This window comes from Herpailurus yagouaroundi, unplaced genomic scaffold (genome assembly GCF_014898765.1).
Source record: "Herpailurus yagouaroundi ecotype Mexico unplaced genomic scaffold, PumYag 163, whole genome shotgun sequence".
Taxonomy (NCBI): Eukaryota; Metazoa; Chordata; class Mammalia; order Carnivora; family Felidae; genus Herpailurus; species Herpailurus yagouaroundi.
In genome coordinates, this window is record NW_024412404.1 from 26,089,940 (window position 1) to 26,114,464 (window position 24,525).

General features: G+C 37.8%; 1 protein-coding gene and 1 long non-coding RNA gene across 2 annotated transcripts in view; one reads left to right on the top strand and one right to left on the bottom strand.

The window, feature by feature from the left end:
* Positions 1-24,525, bottom strand: part of LOC121036908 (anthrax toxin receptor-like) — a 175,826-nt gene that overhangs the window by 83,123 nt on the left and 68,178 nt on the right. The gene's annotated exons all lie outside the window — the stretch shown is intronic.
* On the top strand, positions 481-21,320 carry LOC121036911 (uncharacterized). Its single transcript, XR_005793528.1, has 2 exons — positions 481-546; positions 21,157-21,320. It is a non-coding gene; the product is annotated as an uncharacterized LOC121036911 (long non-coding RNA).

Consider the following 24,525-nt stretch of genomic DNA (forward strand, 5'->3'; position numbering starts at 1 on the left):
AAAATACCAGAAAAAATCTGGAAGATTTGTAAGTGCCTGTCCCTGGGGAACGAGATGAGAGGAAATGAGAAGTGGTGCAGGAGCCCCAAGTTCTTTATTGTCAAGTTTTCAATGTGTTTAAATTTAAATTTATGGTCAAACATTTCTTCCTAAATGTAAAAAAAGGAATTAGAGGGGTGCCTGGTGCCTCGGTTGAGTGCCCAGCTTCAGCTCAGGTCATGATCTCGCAGTTCGTGAGTTCGAGACTTGTGTTGGGTTCTGTGCTGACAGCTCAGAGCCTGGAGCCTGCTTAGAATTCCATGTCTCCCTCTCTCTCTGTCCCTCCCCTACCCACTCTCTGTTTCTGTCTCTGTCAAAAATAAGCATTAAAAAAAAGACGATTTCTGCATTAGCTTTGTAGGAGCTTCAGAAAACAATGAAAAGTTTATCACAGTAAAGTGAATGTGCAATCAAGAAACATCCATCTTCAAAAATAGAGAGGTTAAGATGGTGGTGAATTAGGGGGACCCTGGGCTTTCCTTGTCCCTCAAACACAGCTGTATTGAGGTCAGATCACTCGGAACACCTAGGAAATCAATCTGTGGACTGGCAGGAGGACATCCATGGTTGGAAGGAGACAATGAGGCAGGTTTGAGGTGCATGGAAGTGAACTAGGGGAGAGAAAATTGTGGTGCTGTAGAGGGGAGGGAACACTTTCTTCAGGGAGACAAAAGGGAGAGAAAGGGAGAGGGGTTGAGAAAGTGCAGCGTCAGGTATGCAGAAGAGGAAAACATCTCCCAACCACGGACTGGGGAAGGAGAAGTACCGAGTGTTGCACGTTTTTGCAAACAGAATGTGGAGCTCAAACTCTGAGGTTTTGGAAGTGTTTGACTTTCCCCAGAGTGGAGCTGTGGTATGCACTCCTGGGGATAAGGAAGGAGCTGGCCTCAGAGTGCATAGCATGGTATAGGGATTGTCAGGGCACATTGGGAGAGAATAGTCCCCTTCCTGGAGTACTTTTGGAAGAGGGAATATTGCCTCTCCAAAGACAAAAGACCCTATAGGTGCCAGCAAAAGGTCTTTCATCAGCAGGGGACAAAGGTGTGCCCAGAGGGAATATAACCTTTGCTACTTTTGGTGGTGTTACACCATAGGTTCTGCACACTGTGCAGACTTGAGATTGTTTTTCTAGAATAAAGGACATCAGACAAAGCGTAGAGAGGCTCCATTCTGGAGGAGGGGGCAGGTATACATGGTGCCGGGTCCTGTAAGATTTTCAGTTTTGAATCCCAGGCACATGCCAAAGAAAAAATGCAGGAGAGCTGTGGCGCAGGGCAAGCCACAGTGTCCTCACTGCACCCTCACTATTCTGTGAAGGCTGCCTGAACAACAGAGCTCTGATATCCCCTGTCTGGGGATGAGATATTGGGGTGGCACCATATTCCTCATATTCCTTCTTACGCCAAGCACTGTCCCCCTTTGCCTGGGTACTGCTTATTTACTGGGGCAAGACTGACTCTGAACGAATGGAATGGGCCTCTCCTCCAGGAGACCAGCACAGCCAGGTCCCTGCCCACACCAAGCGTACTGAAAATCAAGTGCTTCTAAATGACACCTGCAATTCTGGTGGAAATAGAACCAGGCCTACTTTTTTTCTTTCTTCTTTTTTTTCTTTTGAAATCAGGCTCAAAGTTTTTTGTTTGTTTTCATTTCCTTCTCTCTCTCTCTCTCTCTCTCTGATCAGAATTCTTCTGTTATTTTCTTTTTCTTTCCTTTTCTTTGGGATCAGGCTTATAGTTTTTTGATTGTCCGTTTTTTTTTCATTCCTTTTCATTTTCTCTTTTTTGGAATCATGATTTCCCCCTTGTTTCCAGGTTTATTTTAACAAACTAATCTAAGCATATCTAGACAAAGGTCCAGACACTCCACCACTGCAAGCAAGGAGGAGATCTGCAGAGGACTGACTAGTGGAAAGAGCAGCCAAAATGCAATAGCAGAGTGCACACAGCCTATACCAGAAACACTTCCTGAAGTGTCAGGCTCTGAACAGTGTGTGACCCCTTTTTAATAGAGCAGTACTCTCGGGTACAGGAAACATAACAAGCTTTGAAAACATGCAAAGGACAGAAACTTAGCCAAAATGACAAGATGGAAGTATTCCCCTCAAAAGAAAGGTCAAGAAGAAATCACAGCCAGGGATTTACTCAAAACAGATATAACCAATATATCTGAGTAAGAAGTTTGAACAACAGTCATAATACTACTAACTGGGCTTGAAAAAAGCATAGAAGACACCAGAGAAACCCTTGCTATAGAGATCAAAGACCTAAGAACTAGTCAGGATGAAATAAAAAAGGCTATAACTGAGATGCAAAACCAACTGGATATAGTCAAAACGAGGACTGAAGTAGCAGAGGAGAGAATAGGTGATATAGAAGATAAAATTATGGAAAATAATAAAGCTGAAAGGAAGAGGGAAAGAAAACTATTAGATCATGAGAGGAGACTTAGGGAATTTAGTGATTCCATAAAATGAAACAACATTCATATCATAGGAGTCCCAGAAGAAGAGAAGCAGGAAAAAAGGGCAGAAGGTTTATTTGAACAAATTTTGGCTGAGAACTTCCCTAATCTGGGGAAGGAAACAGGCATCCAAGATCAAGAGGCACAGGGAACTCCCATTAAAATGAATAAGAACAGATAAACACCATGACATATCAATTTTAAACTTGCAAACTACAAAGATAAAGAGAGAATTTTTTTAAAAAAAGCTTTTATTTATCTATTTTGAAAGAGAGAGAGTAGGGTAGGGGCAGAGAGAGAGGGAGGGGAGAATCCCAAGCAGGCTCCATGCTGTCAGTGCAGAACCCAAAGCAGGGCTTGAATTCACAAACCATGAGATCATGACCTGAGCTGAAATCAAGAGTCAGATGCTTAACCGGCTGAATCGCCCAAGTGCCCCAAGAGAGAATTCTGAAAGCAGCTAGGACACATGTCCTTAACCTACAAAGGTAGTCACATAAAGTTAGCAGCAGACCTGTCTACTAAAACTTGGCTGGTCAGAAGGGAGTGGCAGGAAATATTCAATGTGTTGAATTGGAAAAATACACAGCCAAGAATTCTTTATCCAGCAAGGCTGTCATGCAGAATAGAAGGAAAGATAAAGAGTTTCCCAAACAAAAACTGAAGGAGTTTGTGACCACTAAACCAACCCTGCAAGAAATTTTAAGGGGGACTCTTTGAGTGGAGACAAACAAACAAAAGAACCCAAAGTGACAAAGACTAGAAAGGACCAGAGAACATCACCAGAAACACCAACTCTACAGGTAACACAATGGCACTAAATTCATATCTTTCAATAATCATTCTAAATGTAAATGGACTAAATGCTCCAATAAAAACATAGGATATCATCAGGGAAATACAAGTCAAAACCACACTGAGATAACACCTCACACTGGTAAGAGTGGCTAAAATTAAGAACTCAGGAAACAACAGATACTGGCTTGGATGTGGAGAAACCGGAACCTTCTTGCACTGTTTGTTGGTGGGAATGCAACCTGGTGCAGCTGCTCTAGACAACAGTGTGGAGGTCCCTCAAAACATTAAAAATAGAACTACCCTATGATCCAGAAATAGAACTACTAGGAATTTATTCAAAGGATACAGGGGTGCTGATGCATAGGGGCACATGTACCCCAATGTTTATAGCAGTGCTTTCAACAATAGCCAAATTATGGAAAGAGCCTAAATGTCCATCAACTGATAAATGGATAAAGAAGATATGGTTTATATATACAATGGAATACTACTTGGAAATGAGAAAGGATGAAATCATGCCATTTGCAACAACATGGATGGAATTGGAAGGTATTATGCTAAGTGAAATAAGTCAGTCAGAGAAAGACAGATATCATATATTTTCACTCATATGTGGATCTTGAGAAACTTAACAGAACACCATGGGGGAAGGGAAGGGGGAAAATATAGTTACAAACAGAGAGGGAGGGATGCAAACCATAAGAGACTCAAATACAGAGAACAAACTGAGGGTTGATGGGGGCGGGGAGAGGGGAAAATGGGTGATGGACATTGAGGAGTGCACCTGTTGGGATGAGCACTGGGTGTTGTGTGTAAGTGATGAACCATGGGAACCTACCCCCAAAACCAAGAGCACACTTTATACGCTGTATGTTAGTCAATTTGACAATAAATTCCATTAAAAAGTAGGGTATCAGAATGGATAAAAAACAAGATCCATCTACATGCTACCTAAAAGAAACTCATTTTAGACCTACCTAAAGAAACCTTCAGATTGAAAGGGAGGGGATGGAGAACCATCTATCATGCTAATGGACATCAAAAGAAAGCCAGAGTAGCCATACATATATCAGACAAACTAGATTTTAAAATAAAGACTGTAACAAGAGATGAGGAAGGGTATTATATCATAATTGGGGGGGTCTATCCATCAGGAAGATCTAACATTTGTAAACATTTAATGCTTCCACTTGAAAGACCCAAATATATAAATCAATTAAAAACAAACATAAAGAAATTCATCAATAATAATACAATAATAGTAGGGGACTTTAATAACCCAATTATAGCAATGGACAGGTCATCTATGGACCAGATAAACTTAACAAATATATTCAGAACATTTCATCCTAAAGCAGGAAAACACATTCTTCTCATGGAGAATGCACATGGAACATTCTCCAGAATAGATCACTACTGGGTCATAAATCATCCCTCAAGAGGCACAAAAAGATCGAGATCATACTATGCATATTTTCAGATCACAATGCTATGAAACTTGAAGAAAAAATGTGGAAAGCCCTCAAATACATGGAGGTTAAAGAATATCCTATTAAAGAATGAAGGGTTAACCAGAAAATTAAAGAAGAAATTTAAAAATACATGGAAGAAAATGAAAATGAAAACCTGATAGTCCAAACCGTTTGGATTGCAGGAAAGGAAGTCCTAAAAGGAAACTACATTGCAATTTAGGCCTATCTCAAGAAGCAATACAGGTACCAAATACACAATTTACCTTATACCTAAAGGAGCTAGAAAAGGAACAGCAAATAAAGTCTAAAGCCAGCCAGAAGAAGATTAGAGTAGAGATAAATAATACAGAAACAAACAAACAAACAAACAAACAAACAAACAAACAAACAAACAGTAGAACAGATCAATGAAAGTAAAAGCTGGCTTTTTGAAAGAATAAACAAAATTGATAACCCCCCAGCAAGACTTTCAAAAAGAAAAAAGACACAAATAGATAAGATCACAAATGAAAGAGGAGAGATAACAACCAACACCACAGAAATACAAACAATTATAGGAGAATAGTATGAAAAATTATATTCCAACACACTGGACAATCTGGAAGAAATGGACAAATTCCTAGGAACTCACAAACTACCAACACTGAAACCATAAGAAATAGAAAATTAGAACAGACCCATAACCAGCAAAGAAACACAATTAGTAATAAAAAATCTCCCAAGAAACAAGAGTCTTGGGCCAGATCATTTCCTAGGGGAGTTCTACCAGACATTTAAAGAGGAGTTAATACCTATTCATCTCAAACTCTTTCAAAAAATAGAAACGGAAGGAAAGCTTCTACACTCATACTATGAAGCTAGCATTACCTTGTGTCTAAAACCAGACAAAAGACCCCATTAAAAAGGAGAATTACAGGTCAATATCCCTGATGAATCAGGATGAAAAAATTCTCAACAAGATACTAGCAAATCGAATTAAACATAACAGTAAAAGAATTATTCACCATGGTCAAGTGGGATTTATTCCTGGGCTGCAGGGCTGGTTCAATATTTGCAAATCAAGCAACGCAATACACCACATTAATATAAAAAGTATAAGAACCATATGATCCTGTCAGTAGATGCAGAAAGAGCATTTGACAAAATATAGCATCCATTCTTGATAAAAACTGTCAACAAACTAGGGATAGATGGAACATACCTCAACATAAAAAAATTCCATATTTGAAAGACTCAAAGCTAAAATCATCTTCAGTGGGGAAAACCTGAGAGCCTTTCCCCTGTGGTCAGGAACATGACAAGAATGCCCACTCTCATTATTACTATTTAACATATTTCTTTGTTTTTCTGAGGGTTTTTTAAAATCATGAATGGATATTGATTTTGTCAACGATTTTTCTGAATCAATTAACATGATCATAAGACTTTCTTCTTTCATTCTATTAATGGGATGTATCACATTTATTTATTTGTGTGTGTTAAACCATCCTTGCATACCAGGCATGAATCCCACTTGATTATGGTGTATGATCTTTTTAATGTGCTGCTGAATTTGGCTTGCTAGCATTTTGGGGTGGGGTGATTTTGGCATTATAATCATCAGTGATATTGGCTGGTAGTGTCCTTTCTTGTGGTTTCTTTATCTACCTCTGGCATCAGGGTAATATTGCCTTGTGAAATGAATTTTGGAGTCCTCTTCAAGGTTTTGGAAGAGCTTAAGCACTGGTATAAATTTTTCAAATGTTTGGTAGAATTTGCCAGTAAAACCTTCTGGTTCTGGGCTTTTCTTTTTTGGGAGGTTTTTGATTATTGATTGAATGTCCTTACTCACGATCACTGTGTTCTGATTTTTTATTCATGATTCAATATTGGTAGGCTGTATTTTCTAGGAATTTTCCATTTCTTCCAAATCATCCAATTTGTTGGTGTATAATTGTTCACAGTAGATTTTTATGAGCCTTTGGATTTTTGTAGTATCAGTTTTAATGTCTTCTCTTTCATTTATAATTTTATCGATTTAGGTCCTCTTTCTTTTTTTCTTGATTAGTCTAAGTAAAGTGTATCAATTTTGTTTATGTTTTTAAAGAACCAGCTATTAACTTTTGTTAATCTTTGTATTTTTTTGTTTTTGATTTATTTCTGTTCCAATCTTTATTATTTGCTTCCTTCTGTTAATTTTATGCTTAGATTATTTTTGCTAGTTTATTGAGATGTAAAGTAAGGTTGTTTATTTGAGATTTTTTTCTTGATGTGTTTATTGTATAAGCTTTCCTCTTAGTCTGTTGTTTTCCCACATCCTATACATTTGGTATGCTTTGATTACATTTTCATTAAAAAAATATATATATATATATTTAATTTTCCATTTTATTTACTCCTGATCCACCGATTGTTCAAGAGTATGCTGTTTAATTTATATATATTTGATATTTTCTAGGTTTCCTCATGTTATTCATTTCTAATTCCATAATTCCATACCTTTGTAGTTACAAAAGATACTCGGTATTTCAATCTTCTCAAATTTTCTAAGACTTGTTTTGTGGCCCATTACATGATCTATTTTAGAAAATATTTCATTGGTTCTTGAAAAAATTGTGTATTCTGCTGTTGTTGGATGAAATGTAACATATATATATCTTAGGTCTTATTTGGTATGTAGCGTTGTTCAAATCTACTAGTTTCTGTTTGGATGGTCTTCCTATTGTTGATACTGGGATATTAAAGTTCCCAACTGTTATTGTATTGCTATTTATCTCTTCTTCTGTTCTGCTAGCAATTTATTTATATATTTAAGTGCTGTGATGTTGGGTGCATAAATGTTTAAAATGGTTATATCTTCCTGATGGTTTGACCTCTTTATCATTATATAAGTATTTTCTTTGTCTCTTGATCACTTTTTACATAAAGTTTATTTTATTTGACTTAAGTATAGCTATCACTGCTATCTTTGGGTACCATTTGCTTTAAATATATTTTTCCTTCCCTTCATTATCAAGCTATGTGTTTCTTTAGGGCAAAGTGAATCTCTTGTAGGCAGAGTACAATTGGATCTTTTTTTGTTTTTATCCATCCAGTCATTGTATGTCTCTTGATTGAAGAATTTAAATTTTTTCTCATTAATTATTGACAGGTAAGGACTTACTATTGTGAATTTAAAATTGTTTTTGACTGTTTTGTAGGTCCATTGTCTCTTGCTTCTTATCTTGCTGTTGTTTTGTTATTTGGTGACATTTTGCAGGTCTTTGGTTTCTTTTATATAATCTTTGTGTATCTACTATAAAGTTTTTTGTTTGTGGTTATCAGGATGCTTACATAAAATATCTTTCTTTGAAGCATAATTACATACAGTGTTCTATTAGTTCCAAGTGTAAAACATGATTCACATGATTCAACAATTCTGTACATTACTCAGTGTTCACCATGATAAATGGTGCTCAGTCACCATCTGTCACTAAACAATGTCAATACAATATTATTGACTATATTCCTTATGCTGAAATTTTCATCTCCATGACTTATTCCTTTCATAACTGGAAGTCTGTACTTCTTAATCTTCTTTACCTATTTCGTCCACCCCCCACTCACTTCCCTTCTGGCAAACACCAGTCTGTTCTTTGTATTTAAAAGTCTATTGTTTGTTTTTTTGTCTCTCTGCTTTGTTTCACAGATTCCACATAGAAGTGAAATCATATGGCATTTATCTTTCTCTGACTTACTTCATATTTACAAAATCCTACTTGAAGCTGACAACTTAATGTTGATGCCATATATAAACTTTATTCTTTTACTTCAATGACCCTCACATTTTAGGTTATCAAAGTTATAATTAATATACTTTTATATTGTGTATTCAATAACAAATTGCTGTAGTTATAGTTAATAATTTCTTTAAATATTTATTTATTTATTTATTTATTTATTTATTTATTTATGGTTAATACTTTTTTATTTTTATTTTTTTAATTTTATTTTTTAAATTTACATCCAAATTAGTTAGCATATAGTACAACAATAATTTCAGGAGTAAGTTACTTAATGCCCCCTACACATTTAGCCCATCCCCCCCTCCCACAACACCTCCAGTAGCCCTCTGTTTGTTTTCCACATTTAAGAGTCTCTTATGTTTTGTCCCCCGCCCTGTTTTTATATTATTTTTGCTTCCCTTACCTTATGTTCAACTGTTCTGTGTCTTAAAGTCCTCATATGAGTGAAGTCATATGATATTTGTCTTTCTCTAATTTCCCATAGCATAATACCCTCCAGTTCCATCCAAGTTGTTGCAAATGCAAGATTTCACTCTTTTTGATTGCTGAGTAATACTCCATTGTATATATATACCACCTCTTTTTTATCCATTCATCCCTCGACGGACATTTGGGCTCTTTCTATACTTTGGCTATTGTTGATAGTGCTGCTATACATTGGGGTGCATGTGTCCCTTCGAAACAGCATACCTGCATCCCCTGGATAAATACCTAGTAGAGCAATTGCTGGGTCATAGGGCAGTTTTATTTTTAATTTTTTGAGGAACGTCTATAGTGTTTTCCAGAGTGGCTGCACCAGTTTGCATTCCCACCAGCAGTGCAAATGAAATCCTCTTCTTCCATATTCTTGCCAACATCATGGTTGCCTGAGTTGTTAATGTTATCCATTCTGACAGGTGTGAGGTCGTATCTCATTGTGGTTTTGATTTGTATTTCCCTGATGATGAGTGATATTGAGCATTTTTTCATGTGTCGGCTGGCCATATGGATGTCTTCTTTGGAGAAGAGTCTATTCATGTCTTTTGCCCATTTCTTCACTGGATTATTTGCTTTTTTGGGTGTTGAGTTTGATAAATTCTTTATATATTTTGTATACTAACCCCTTATCTGATATGTCGTTTGCAAATATTTTCTCCCATTCTGTTGGTTACCTTTTAGTTTTGCTGATTGTTTCCTTTGCTGTGCAGAAGCTTCTTATTTTGATGAGGTCTCAGTAGTTCATTTTTGCTTTGTTTCCCTTGCCTCCGGAGATGTGTTGAGTAAGAAGTTGCTGCAGCCAAGATCAAAAAGGTTTTTGCCTGATTCCTCCTTGAGGATTTTGATGGCTTACATTTAGGTCTTTCATCCATTTTGAGTTTATTTTTGTGTATGGTGTAAGAAAGTGGTCCAGGTTCACTCTTCTGCATGTCGCTGTCCAGTTTTCCCAGCACCACTTGTTGAAGAGACTGTCCTTATTCCATTGGATATTCTTTCCTGCTTTGTCAAAGATTAGTTGGCCATATGTTTGTGGGTCCATTTCTGGGCTCTCTATTCTGTTGCATTGATCTGAGTCTCTGTTCTTGTGCCAGTACCATACTGTCTTGATGATTACAGCTTTGTAGTATAGCTTGAAGTGTGGGATTGTGATGCCTCCTGCTTTGGTTTTCTTTCTCAAGATGGCTTTGGCTATTCGGGGTCTCTGGTTCCATACAAATTTTAGGATTATTTGTTCTAGCTCTCTGAAGAATGCTGGTGTTATTTTCATAGGGATTGCATTGAATATGTAGACTGCTTTGGGTAGTATCGACATTTTAACAATATTTGTTCTTCCTATGCAGAAGCATGGAATCTTTTTACATTTTTTTTGTGTCTTATTCAATTTCTTTCATAAACTTTCTATAGTTTTCAGTGTATAGATTTTTCACCTCTTTGGCTAGATTTATTCCTAAGTATTCTATGGTTTGGGGCACAATTGTAAATGGGATCAATTCCTTGATATCTCTGTCTGTTGCTTCATTGTTGGTGTATAGGAATGCAACTGATTTCTGTGCATTGATTTTATATCCTGCCACATTTTGCTGAACTCATGAATCAGTCATAGCAGTTTTTTGGTGGAATCTTTTGGGTTTTCCACATAGAGTACCATGTCATCTATGAAGAGTGAAAGTTTAACTTCCTCCTGGCCGATTTTGATGCCTTTTATTTCTTTGTGTTGTCTGATTGCAGAGGCTAAGACTTCCAATACTATGTTGAATAACAGCGGCAAGAGTGGACATCCCTGTCTTGTTCCTGACCTTAGGGGGAAAGCTCTCAGTTTTTCCCCATTGAGGATGATATTACCGTTGGGTCATTCATATATGGCTTTTATGATCTTGAGGTATGCTCCTTCTATCCCTACTTTCTTGAGGGTTTTTGTCAAGAAAGGATGCTGAATTTTGTCAAATGCTTTCTCAGCATCTATTGAGAGGATTGTATGGTTCTTGTCCTTTCCTTTATTGATGTGAAGAATCACATTGATTGTTTTGCAGGTATTGAACCAGCCCTGTATCCCAGGTATAAATCCCACTGGGTTGTGGTGAATGATTTTTTTAATGTATTGTTGGATCTAGTTGGCTAATACCTTGTTGAGGATTTTTGTATCAATGTTCATCAGAGATATTTGTCTATAGTTCTCCTTTTTAGTTGGGTCTCTGTCTGGTTTTGGAATCAAGGTAATGCTGGCCTCATAGAAAGAGTTTGGAAGTTTTCCTTCCATTTTTATTTTTTGGAACAGCTTCAAGAAAATAGGTGTTAACACTTCCTTAAATGTTTGGTAGAATTCCCCTGGAAAACCATCTGGCCCTGGACTCTTGTTTTTTGGCAGATTTTTGACTACTAACTCAATTTCCTTACTGGTTATGGGTCTGTTCAAATTTCCTATTTCTTCCTGTTTCAGTTTTGGGAGTGTATATGTTTCTAGGAATGTGTCCATTTCTCCCACACTGCCCATTTTATTGGCATAAAATTGCTCATAATTTTCTCTTATTATTGTTTTTATTTTTGCTGCGTTGGTTGTGATCTCTCCTCTTCCATTCTTGATTTTATTTATTTGGATCCTTTCCTTTTTCTTGTTGATCAAACTGGCTAGGGGGTTATCAATTTGGTCAATTCTTTCAAAGAACCAGCTTCTGGTTTCACTGATATGTTCTACTGTTTTCTTGGTTTTGATAGCATTAATTTCTGCTCTAATCTTTATTATTTCCTGTCTTCTGCTGGTTTGGGGTTTTATTTGCTGTTCTTTTTCCAGCTCTTTAAGGCATAAGGTTAGGTTGTGTATCTGAGATCTTTCTTCCTTCTTTAGGAAGGCCTGGATTACTATATACTTTCCTCTTATGACCACCTTTGCTGCGTCCCTCAGGTTTTGGGTTGTGGTGTTATCATTTTCATTGGCTTCCATGAACTTTTTAATTTCCTCTTTAACTTCTTGGTTAGCCCATTCATTCTTTAGTAGGATGTTCTTTAGTCTCCAAGTATTTGTTACCTTTGCAAATTTTTCTTGTGGTTGATTTCGAGTTTCATAGCATTGTGGTCTGAAAATATGCACGGTATGACCTCAATCTTTTTGTACTTGCTGAGGGCTGATTTGTATCCCAGTATGTGGACTATTCTGGAGAACATTCCATGTGCACTGGAGAAGAATGTATTTTCTGCTGCTTTAGGATGAAATGTTCTGAATATACGTGTTAAGTCCATCTGGTCTAATGTGTCATTCAAAGCCATTGTTTTTCTTGCTGATATTTTGATTAGATGATCTGTCCATTGCTGTGAATAGGGTGTTGAAGTCCTCTACTATTATGGTATTACTATCAATGAGTTTATTTATGTTTGTGATTAATTGATTTATATGTTTGGGTGTTCTCACATTTGGAGCATAAATGTTTACAATTATTAGGTCTTCTTGGTGGATAGACCCCTTAATTATGATATAACACCCTTCTTCATCTCTTGATACAGTCTTTATTTTAAAGTCTACATTGTCTTATATAAGTATGGCTACCCTCGCTTTCTTTTGTTGACCATTAGCATGCTGGATTGTTCTCCATCCCTTTACTTTCAATCTGAAGGTGTCTTTAGGTCTAAAGTGTGTCTCTAGTAAACAGCATTTTGATGGATCTTGTTTTCTTATCCATGCTGTTACCCTATGTCTTTTGATTGGAGCATTTAGTTCATTGACATTTAGAGTGAGTACTGAAAGATATGAATTCATTGCCATTATGTTTCTTGTAGAGTTGGAGTTTCTGGTGGTGTTCTCTTGCCCTTTCTAGTCTTTGTTGCTTTTGTTGTTTATTTATTTGTTTTTTTTTTTTTCATCTTTTCTCCCCTCAGAGATTCCCCCTTAAAATTCCTTGCAGGGCTGGTTTAGTGGTCACAAACTCCTTTAATTTTTGTTTGTCTGGGACACTTTTTACCTCTCCTTCTATTTTGAATGACAACCTTGCTGGATAAAGAATTCTTGGCTGCATATTTGTCTGATTCAGCATATTGAATATATCCTGCCACTCCTTTCTGGCCTTCCAAGTTTCTGTGGATAGGTCTGCTGCAAACCTGATCTGTCTTCCCTTGTAGGCGAAGGAGTTTTTTTCACTTGCTGCTTTCATGATTCTCTCCTTGCCTGAGTATTTTGTGAATTATACTATGATATGCCTTGTTGATGGTCAGTTTTTGTTGAATCTAATGGGAATCCTCTGTGCTTCCTGGATTTTGATGTCTGTATCTTTCCCCAGGTTAGAAAAGTTTTCCACTGTGATTTGCTCACATAACCCTTCTACCCCTATTTTTCTCTCTTCCTCTTGTGGGACCCCTAGAATTCTGATGTTGTTCCTTTTTAATGAGTCACTTTTTAATGAGTTCCTTTTTAATGATATCTCTAATTGTTATATCCTGCTCTTTTGCATTAATCTCCCTCTTTTTTTTTCTGTTTCATTATTCTCCATAAGTTTGTCCTCAATATCGCTGATTCTCTGTTCTGCCTCATCCATCCTTGCTGCCGTGGCATCCATTTGAGATTGCAGCTCAGTTATAGTAATTTTTATTTCATCCTGACTAGTTTTTACTTCTTTTATCTCCGCAGAAAGGGATTCTAATCTATTTTCGACTCCAGCTAATATTCTTATTATCGTGATTCTAAATTCTTGTTCAGACATCTTGCTTGTATCAGTGTTGGTTAAGTCCCTGGCTGTCGTTTCTTCCTGCTCTTTCTTTTGAGGTGAATTCCCTTGTTTCATCATTTTGAAGGGAGAAAAGGAATTAATGAGGTAAAAAAAAATTAAAATTAAAATAAAAATTAAAATAAAAAATCTTAAATTTTTAAAAAATTAAAAATAAGCACACAAAAAAATTGAATAAATGATGCTAGATTCTAGATGTGTTTTGGTCTGGGTGTTGAAAGAGGCTTGATAGATTAGCGAAAAAAGGGGAAAGAAAGAAAGAAAAAGGAAATCGTTTGAAAATTTGAAAAAAATGAATACACAGAAGGAGACTAAAATGAAATGATGGAAGTAAAATAGAATTTGAAAAAATTTACACAAAAGTAAAAAATATAGTACAAAAAAATTAAAGAAAATATTTTTAATCAAAATTGAAAATAAAAATGAATTTTTTCTCTTTCTGCTGATTTCTCTGGTTCAGGTTGTACAGATTGTTGTGTTAATCCTCAGATCAGTTTTCTAGGTGTGCAGGATGGCTTAGTGTTGTTCTGGCTGTATTCATGGATGCGAGACACAAAACACTTCCATGCTGTTCCGCCATCTTGGCTCCTCCCCTTTGGTTAATACTTTTTAAACTTTAAACTAGTGTTCTACATGAATTACGCACTACCATTACAATATTAGAGGATCTGACTTCCACAGTATTTTTGAAATTACTAGTGAGTTTTACAAATATATTCTTATGTTTTCATGATGTTAATTTTTCTTTATTTATGCTTGATGACCATCCTCTAACATTTCCTGTAAGGCAGGTCTCCTGGTGATGATCTCCTTCAGCTTTTGTTCACTGGGAGTATTTTTCATCTCTTCTTCATTTCTTCATTTGCTGGGTAAAGTATTTTTAATTGACAGTTTTTTTTTAATATTTGAATATATCATCCTTCTTTCTCCTGGCCTACAAAGTTTCTGTTGAGGAATCCAACCTAGGTCTGATGGGGCTTCTGTGTTTGTGGTAACTTGTTTTGCTTGCTGCTTTCAAAATTCATTCTTTAACTTTGGTCAATTTGCTTAGAATGTGTCTCAGTTTAGTGTTTTTGTTTTTGTTTTTGTTTTTTGGTTCAACTTATCTGGGTCCTTTGGGCCTCATGAAGCTGGATGTCCATTTCTTGTTCCACATTTGGTTACTTTTCAACCCCTATGGTTTACAAATATTTTCCCATTCTCCTTATCTTCTCATTCTGGTATTCTTACAGTTCATAGTTCTGCTGATACTGTCTCATAATTAAGTCTTTCTTTACTCTTATTTCATTTTCTTTTTGTTCCTTTGATGGGATAATTTCAAATGACCTTTTAGTTCATTGATTCTTTCTTTTGCTTGGTCACATTTGCTTTGCTGTTGAAGCTTTCTATTGTATTCTTTAGTACAGTCATTGTATTCTTCAGATCTAGTATTCTATTTGCTTTTTTGATGGTGTTAACCTTAAAAGTAAAACTGTCAGACGTTTTATCAGCAAAAGTGGGGTTATTCAGGAATAGCAGAGAATTGCAATTTGGGACAAGTAAGCTACAGCAAAACCATAGGCAAGTTCTGAGAACAAAGGAGAGAAATGTTCTTTTATAAAGGTAAAGGGGAATTTGGGAAGGTTGCTTTAAACAAAACATCTACTGAAGTAAACTAGAGGTTCAAAGTATAATGAGTTCATTAGTTAAGTTGAAATAGACTCACTGGCTGGGCTGTTGCCAAGAGTGGAGAAAAGCTTTTCTACCTCCTGCTGGGGTAGTAAAGTAGTAGCTAAAATACTATGGACTTACAAGGTTCATCTTCTCTTGGGTTTGCAATTCATGATGGGCGGTAGGGCACAAGAGCTCCTCCTGCTGGCCTCCTAACTCCATTTTAGTAAGGTTTCCTTTTATTAATTTCCACATTTCCCCCTTTTGATCAAGATCTTTTCAAGCATCACTGAGTAAGAGTCAGGTTTTCCACATTTACTGGTTTTGTCCCTCAATGCCAGGAAAGACCTTACCTGGTTATTATGTCTTACATCAGAGGAACCACTTACAGACACATTTAAGCAACAAGAGCTCTCAGACACTTCCCATATAAAGTCTATGTCTTCTCAAGGCATCTGGGTGGCTTAGTCTGTTTGGCATTAAAGTTTGGCTCAGGTCATGATCTCATGGTTCCTGAGTTTGAGTCATGCATTGGGCATCATTTCCCAGTTCGTGAGTTTGAGCCCTGAATCGGACTCTGCACTGTCAGTTCAGGGCCTACTTTAGATCCTCTGTCCCCTTCTCTCTCTGCCTCCTCTCCACTTGTGCTCTCTCTCTCTCTCTTTCTCTGTCTTCCTCTCTCTCAAAAATAAATAAACATTAAAAGAAAATAAAATCTGTATCTTCTCAATGTCATAAGTGTTGGAAATCATCTCAAAGTGTCGAGCTAGCCAGTCAGTTGAGTGTCTGACATCAGCTCAGGTCATGATTTTGCAGTTGGTGAGTTTGAGCCCTGCGTTGGGCTCTGTGCTGACTGCTTGGAGCCTGGAGCCTGCTTCAGATTCTGTGTCTTCCTCTCTCTCTGTCTGCCCCTCCCCTTATTGTGCTCTCTCTCTCTCACTCTCAAAAATACATAAACATTAAAAAATTTTTTTAAGTGTTGAGTCAGCATCACCTTATGGGATATGTCATCTATACAGAGTCTGACAGACAAGTAAAGAATAAAAAGCAATGTGACAATTCCAAATTGCATTATGGTTCTAAGCCAGGACTCCACTCTAGGTCTGCAAGCCACCAACTGAAACATTTATTGGCACTTATTCTGACTTAGGGGAGGAAAGTTTTTCCTATGAAGGCTAACCCAAAGTCATGTATCCTTCCTGGAAGTTTCTGTTTACAGCAGCCATGAAAATGGAATAGTGAACACTGCAGAATATACTGAAAAAAACTGAGTGCATTTGGGAAGATACAGTGCAGGTATAAACATAAAGCAATAATGAATGAACTTTTTGCAAGAATAGCAAAACTTCAAAAATGTTTAAAAACAATATTTCTCTCAAAAGAACTGTTTACAATCAAATGTATTGTCAGTAATACAGTCTGTAAAATTGTAAATTCAGAAATCATGAATTTGGATAAGAGTCCAGGGTCAGTTCATAGTTCAGATAAAGAAAAGACTTTTGTGAATTCTGAACCTTCTAACCCTTCAGAAAAAGCAGGTGGAAGAGTTATTTGTTATAGGATCATGATAAGGCTGTTTCTAAAAGACTATAATCATGGAAGAGTTTTCTCCCTTTTGCAAGCGTTAGGGAAAGGAATATAAGGGTCCCCCCCCGCTGCCACCCCAGAAAAGAGATAGAAGAAACAACAGTGAGAATAAAGGCTGGTCCAGACATCTTGGGAAAGCTGTCTTGTCATATGTCATCTGCTTCAACTCTAGAAAATCCTTACTTTCTCATCACTGGAATGAGTACAGGTCCAATCAGGTTTGGTGCTTTCTTTAGATGTGTCATATGAATCCAAGAATCTATTCCTGGAGTTTGGCAGCACAAGGGTTGGTTAGCAGTTCCTGATAAGAACCTTTCCAGCAAAGATAAAGAGTCTTTCTGGAGGTGTCCTTTCCAATAGACAAAATATCCAGGTTGCAAGGTATGATGCCTAAGGTCAACATCTGGGAGTACACTATGAAAAGACTGTTCTACCAAAGCATGATTATTTTTAAATAGAAGCCATTAGGGCTTTAAAATATTGAAGTATATATCCTTTTATCCATTGTGGGTCAAAGGAGGCAGGGGCCAAGTGCATTCAACATCCTGTGACTAGCTCAAGGGATAAGTCCATGAGTATCAACAGGGATGGATCTGAGATTTAGAAGGACTAATAGCAGTGCTTTTGGCAAGATGGTTGAAAGTCTCTACACATTTTGCCAAATGAGTCTTAATAGTGATGTTTATGTGTCTGACTAACCCCAAGGATTAAGGATGGCATGTACAATAAAAGTCTTGTGAAAACTCTCCCGACAGCACAAATTTGTCAAGGCACCCAATCAGTAAAATGGGTTCCCCAATCATTATGGACTTTGAGGTTGGTTCCCCAGGTAGGGACAACATTTTCTTGCAGAATTTGAGCTACAAAAGAAGCACTGCCCTGTCTATAAGGGAAAACTTCAGTCCAGTGAAAAAACATACAAACCATGACTAAAACATCTTTACATCCACAAGATGGGGAAAGCTGTATGAAATCTATTTGTGCAAACAGGTTTAACTGGATTATACTTTGAACAGGTGGGACAAGAGAGGTCTTATTAATGCTTTTTATGATCTTATTAATATCTCCACACAAATACTGGATCATGAACGCTATCATTTTTTCAGTAGACTAATGGTTTAATGTATGTACAATGGTAAGTAGTGAGAATTTTAGAATTTCTGGTAGGGCTGGACTGTTATTTCATACAAACTAGAGTTTTTATCAAGCCAACAGTTATTAGATTTCCAATATTGCTTTTTCCTTTCTGGGGCCAACTGTTGGGTATCTCTTGTCAATTTTTTCAAATTATCATTTGGGAGAATATTCCTTTGGATATGACAGAGGTTTGGCTATTGGTTTCCTTGACAGCAGAGTTTTTGGTGGAGGTATCAGTGAGGTGGTTTACTTTTGCTTCTAGGGATTGAGCCTGGAATTCCCAGGAACCTTAATAATACCCAGAGCAGCCAGCAAATGTATGGTATCTAATAAATATTGGGCGGAGGGGCCATTTTAAATTTTATCCCCAATTGGAGGTAAGAATACCTCATTGTTTCCATAATATTCCAAAGTCATGAGCTACCCCAAAGACATACTAACTATTCGTATAAATGTTTGTGCTTTTACCCATGACTAAGGTAACAAGCTCAAACAAAGGCATATAACTCAGCCTGTTGGGCCAAAATAACCAAAGGTAAAGGTACTACCTGAAAGACTTCAAAAAGAAGTTGCAATAGGATACCAATCACAATTTTTATCATTTTCATACTTTAAATAAAAACCATCAGTAAGCCATGAAGAATCAGCAATTGGTAGAGGAGATTCGTATACATTGTCATGGGGAGTCAAAAAGTAATATGTCAGCATCAAGCAGTTGTGAAGGGTTTTGTTTAGATCCAAATGCATTCCTTGCTCTGAAGTCAAATGCCCTAAGTATTGAACCTGAATTTGAGCAAAGTGCAATTTTCTCTAGAGCTTTTATGTCTTTTTAAGGCCAAAGATTTTAACAGGTGGATGCTATCTTCCTGTGAAGAGGTGTGAGAAGGGGAGTACTGAAACACACTAAGTATTTTTAACAAAGTATAGCCTGAAGAAAATGTTCTATCATCCAAATCAGCTTCTAAGGTTTGTAAAAAGTAAGAAGGACTCTGTGAAACCCTGGGGCATTACTGTCCTGGTGTATTTCCATTCTTCCCATGTGAAAGCAAAAAGACAGTGGCTATCCTTCTCAACTGGAATGCTAAAAATGTGCTGCATAGACTAATTACAGTGAAAAGTTTGCTTTCAGTGGGAATGGATGTTAGTGGCACACAGAGGTTAGGATCAACAGGGTACCAAGGGATAATAGTGCCACATATTGCTTGAAGATCCTGGAAAAACTTCCATCCCAAGTCATTGGCTTTTCTCACAGGAAAATAGGGGCACTGCAGAGACCAGTGCAGGGAATAGTCAGGCCTTAATTCTCATAATCTTCTATTATGGGCTTAATGCCTTGAAAGGCTTCTTTATTTATAGGGTATTGATTAATTCTGGGGAGAGGTTTTGAGGGATGTATATGAATCTTTATGGGAAATGTAGTGTTGACTCTTCCAGTATCAGTTGCAGATTTTTCCCATAGAGGGGATGGTAGCTGATCCAATAGGAACACATGATCATTGTCCCCAGCTCTAGTGCCATCAGAGGTGGAGCAAACAAAAGATGTTAAAATGTCACTTAACTCTCCTGGTTGGCTATTTTGATTACTACTGTCAAATTCCAGGATTATTTCCCCCTTTTGAAAAGATATTCTGGCAGGATAACTTTTCTAAGAAATCTCAGCCCAATAAATGAATAGGGGTAGAGGAACTAAGGAGAAATGTGTGGGTGTATCTCAAAGGGCCTAGATAAAAGGGAATAGGTTCAGAGACAGGAACCTGTTGAGGTTTATTACAGAACCTTACTATCTGAACTGTTTTAGCACTCTGAGACTGGGGCTGCTTTATAGGAATGGGGTTGAGCCCCCAAGAGCATAGCTTAAGTGTCAATAAGGACAGAGACAAATTCATTCTCTACCTGGAGACAAATTCATTCAATTTATTAGCCATTTAAGAGGGAGATTTTGGAAGCACCCCTCTAGCTCCTTGGAAACCCATCATTAGGAACTAAGAGGACACCGGAAAGACTGAGTAGAGGCCAGAAGGTGTATGGAATGCTTATGTTTGTAACAACCTTTTGCTCAATGTTCTGGTGCTTTGCAATAACAACAGAAACTAGGAGGTTTTAAGTTCTCTTTAGGGCCCTTCATTTGCTGGGGCTGAAAACTGAGAACTGTTGCGGTCTTTCTTTCAGGTGAGTAATACAGGATGCAAGTGAGCTGGTTTGCCAAATCCACTAGATCTGGAGTGAACATAGTTTCCCATTCTTTCTTGGTCCTTTTATCTAAAGGAGAAAGTTCCCAGTTCAGTCCATTAATAAAGAGAGTTGAGTCCTATCTTGGTGGATTCAGTGTCTAAATGAAAACAAGAATTTCCTTTAAAAACAATTAATACTCAGTTGTAATGGTCATGGACAGGTTCATCAGGCTTTTGAGGACAAGACTGAAGTTTGTTCTAGTCAACAGGCTTGGGAAAAGCTACTGTAATTTCTCACTGGAGATTTTCAGCAAGTGTTATAGCATCTTGCCAAAAATTAGGGGCCGTTTCTCTAAATTCTTCCCAGGATGTTATTTGACTAGTTTCATCCAGAGTTTAGCCTTGACCTTACTAAAAAGCATGTGGGGTAATTGATATAAATCTGAGAAACTGGGTTGGTAAGTTTGAAGCACTTCAGCAAACCTATGGAGGCCCTCAATTAGTTTAGGAGGCTCTTTATGCCTTGCAGTTCAGCCATAGTCCAAGGAACATAAGAAATTTGGGGTTTATTTAGATCCTCAGAAGACTTAACTTTAAAGAGTCAGGTTTTAATATGTTCAAGAAAGGAGGGTGTGGGGAGAGGTTTAGAGCAAAAGTTAAGTTTGGCAGAGAGGATAGAGGTGGAGTCTGAGCACAAGGTGTCTGCCAAGTGTCTGCAGAAAAAGAAGACAGGGGAAGGGGGAAAAGGTCTTAGAGACCATTTTGACTTCTTTTAATTGTTTGCCTCAGTTAACTTAAGAAATAGTGTTTTTGTGAAGGAGGAGTTAAGATGGCAGAGAAGTAGGGGGACACTGGGCTTTCCTCGTCTCTCAGACACAGCTGTATTGAGGTCAGATTACTTGGAACACCCAGAAAATCGATCTGCAGAGTGGCAGGAGGATCTCCACTGTTGGAGGGCGACAGCTTGGCAAGGGAGAGGTGTGTGGATGTGAACTGGGGAAAAGAAAAATGATGGCGCTGTGGAAGGGAGGGAACCCTTTCTGTGGAGAGAAAGAGAGAGGCATTGAGATAGTGTGGCATTGGTATTAGCACAAGAGGAAAACCTCTCTGGAACATGGACTAGGTAGCGAGAAGTACTAAGTGTCCCAGTTCATTTTTGGAAACAGCTTTTGGAGCTCAAACTCTGAGGTTTTGGAAGTGTGTGACTTTTTCTAGAGCAGAGCTGTGGTGTGTGTTCCTGGGAGGAGGGAGCTAGCCCTGGAGTGCATAGTGGGGTGTAGAGATCTCTGGGGTGCACTGGGAGAGAACGATCCCCTTCCTGGAGTACTTTTGGAAGAGAGGTGATTGCCTCTCTGAGGACAAACGACCTTCTAGGTGCCAGCCAAAGGCCTTTTATCAGCAGGGTGGAGAGGCTCTACTTTGGAGGAAGGGATCCACACCACGCTAGGTCCTTTAAGACTTTGGGTTGTGGAACCTAGCCATGTGCCAAAGAAAAAATGCAGGAGAGCTGTGGCTCAGGGTGAGCTACTGCCCTCGCTATTCTGTGAGAGCTACCTGAATAGTGGGGGTTGTGATTCCTGGTCCAGGCATTCGAGATTGGGGTGGCGCCATTTACCCCCAAACACCAACATGGTGGGACTTCAGGGAGCAACGCAGCAGCCCCCATTGGAGGCGGAACTGGCTTACATGAAACCGTGCCCCTTGGTGCCTGGCAACTGCTTATTTACTGTGGCAATACTGACTCTGACTCTCCTCCAGACAAGCACAGCCAGCACCCTCCATGCAACCACAGAGAGCTCTTTTTTTCTTTTGGAATTGGGCTCATAGTTTATTTGTTTTTTGTCATTTCATCTATTTTTTTTTTGGATCAGGCTTTTTTATTCTTTTCTTTTTCCTTCTTTTCCCTTTTCTTCTGCTTTTTTCCCCCATTCTTATTGTTTGCTTGTTTGGAATCAGCCTTACAGTTTTTTTTTTTTATTCTGTTTTTGTTTGTTTGTTTTTGTTTCCCTTTCCTTTTCTCTTTTTATGGGATCAGGTTCCCCCTCCCTTTTTCCCCAGGATTTTTTCAACAAACAAATCAGAGGACACCTACTTAAAGGTCCAAACATTCCACCACTGGAAGCAGGGAGGAGCTCTCCAAAGGACTGACCAGTGGGAAAGAGCAGCCAAAATGCAAAAGTAGAGTGCACACAGAATATACCAGAAACACTTTCTGATGTGCCAGGCCCTGGGAAGTGTATGAATCCTTTTTAATATAATAGTATTCTTAGGTGCATGAAACATAATAAGCTTTTAAAACATGCAAAAGGCAGAAACTTAGACAAAATGACATGATGGAGAAATTCTACCCAAGAGAAAAGCCAAGAAAAAGTCTCAGCCAGGGACTTGCTCAAAACAGATATAACCAATATATCTAAACAAGAATTTTGAGCAACAGTCATAAGACTAATATCTGGGCTTGAAAAAAAGCATAGAAGACACCAGAGAAACCTTATGGTAGAGATCAAAGACCTAAGAACTAGTCATGATGAAATAAAAAATGCTATAACTGAGATGCAAAATAAGTTGCATACAATGACAGCAAGGATTGAAGAAGCAGAAGGGAGAATAGGTGAAATAGAAGATAAAATTATGGAAAATAATGAAGCTGAAAAAAAGAGGGAAAGGAAATTACTAAAGTATGAGGGGAGACTTAGAGAACTAAGTTATTTCATGAAATGAAACAATATCTGTATCATAGGAATCCCAGAAGAAGAAGAGCGGGGAAAAAGGGGCAGAAGGTTTATTTGAACAATGTTTAGCTGAGAACTTCCCTAATGTGGGGGAAGGAAACAGGCATCCTAGTCCAGAGGCACAGGGAATTCTCTTCAAAATCAATAAAAACAGGTCAAAACGATGACATATCATAATGAAACTTGCAAAATACAAAGACAAAGAATTATTAGAGAAGCTAGGGAGAACACATCTTTAACCTACAAGGGTAAACACATAAGGTTAGCAGCAAACCTGTCCACAGAAATTTGGCAGGACAGAAAGGAAGTGCAGGAAACATTCAATGTGCTGACTAGGAAAAATATGCATCCTAGAATCCTTTATTCAACAAAGCTGTCATTCAGAATAGAATGAAAGATAAAGAGGTTCCCAAACAAAAACTCCAGGAGTTCACGACAACTAAACAAACCCTGCAAGAAGTTTTAAGGGGGACTCTAAGTGGAGGGGAAAAAAAAAAAGAAGAGCAAAGCAACAAACATTACAAAGTATCAGAGAACATCACCAGAAACACCAACTCTACAGGTAACGCAATGACACTAAATTCGTATCTTTCAATAATCAATCTGAATGCAAATGGACTAAATGCTCCAATCAAAATATAGGGTATCAGAAAGGATAAAAAAATAAGATCCATCTATATGCTGCCTATAAGAGACTCATTTTAGACCTAAAGAAACCTGCAGATTGAAAGTGAGGGGATGGAGAACCATCATCTATCCTACTAATGGGCATCAAAAGAAATCTGGAGTAGCCATACTTATATCAGACATATTTTTAAAAATTTTTTAATGTTGATTATTTTTTTGAAAGAGAGAGAAAGAGTACAAGTGGGGGACGGGCAGAGAGAGAGGGAGACACAGAATCCAAAGGCTGTAGGCTCTGAGCTGTCATCATAGAGCCCAATTTGGGGCTTGAATCCATGAACTGTAAGATCATGACCTGAGCTGAAGTCAGACACTTAACAAAGCCACCCAGGCACCCCAGACAAACTATATTTTATTTTACTTAAAATTTTTTTAATGTTTATTTATTTTTGAGAGAGAGAGAAAGAGCATGAGCAGGGGAGGGGCAGAGAGAGAGGGAGACACAGAATCTGAAGCAGGCTCCAGGCTCCAAGCTGTCAGCACAGGGCCTGATGTGGGGCCTGAACCCATGAACTGTGAGATCATGACCTGAGCTGAAGTCAAATGCTCAACCAACTGAACCACCCAGGCGCCCCTGGGAGAAACTTTTTTTTAAAACAAAGACTATAATAAGAGATGAAGAAGGGCATTATATCATTTTTAAGGGGTGTATCCATCAAGATCTAATAATTGTAAATATTTATGCCCCCATTTTGAAAGCACTCAAATATATATACCAATTAATCATAAACATAAAGAAAATTGATAATAATACCACAATAGTAGGAGACTTTACTGCCTTACTTACAGCAATGAACATATCATCTAAGCATAAAATCAACAAGGAAACAAAGGCTTTGAAT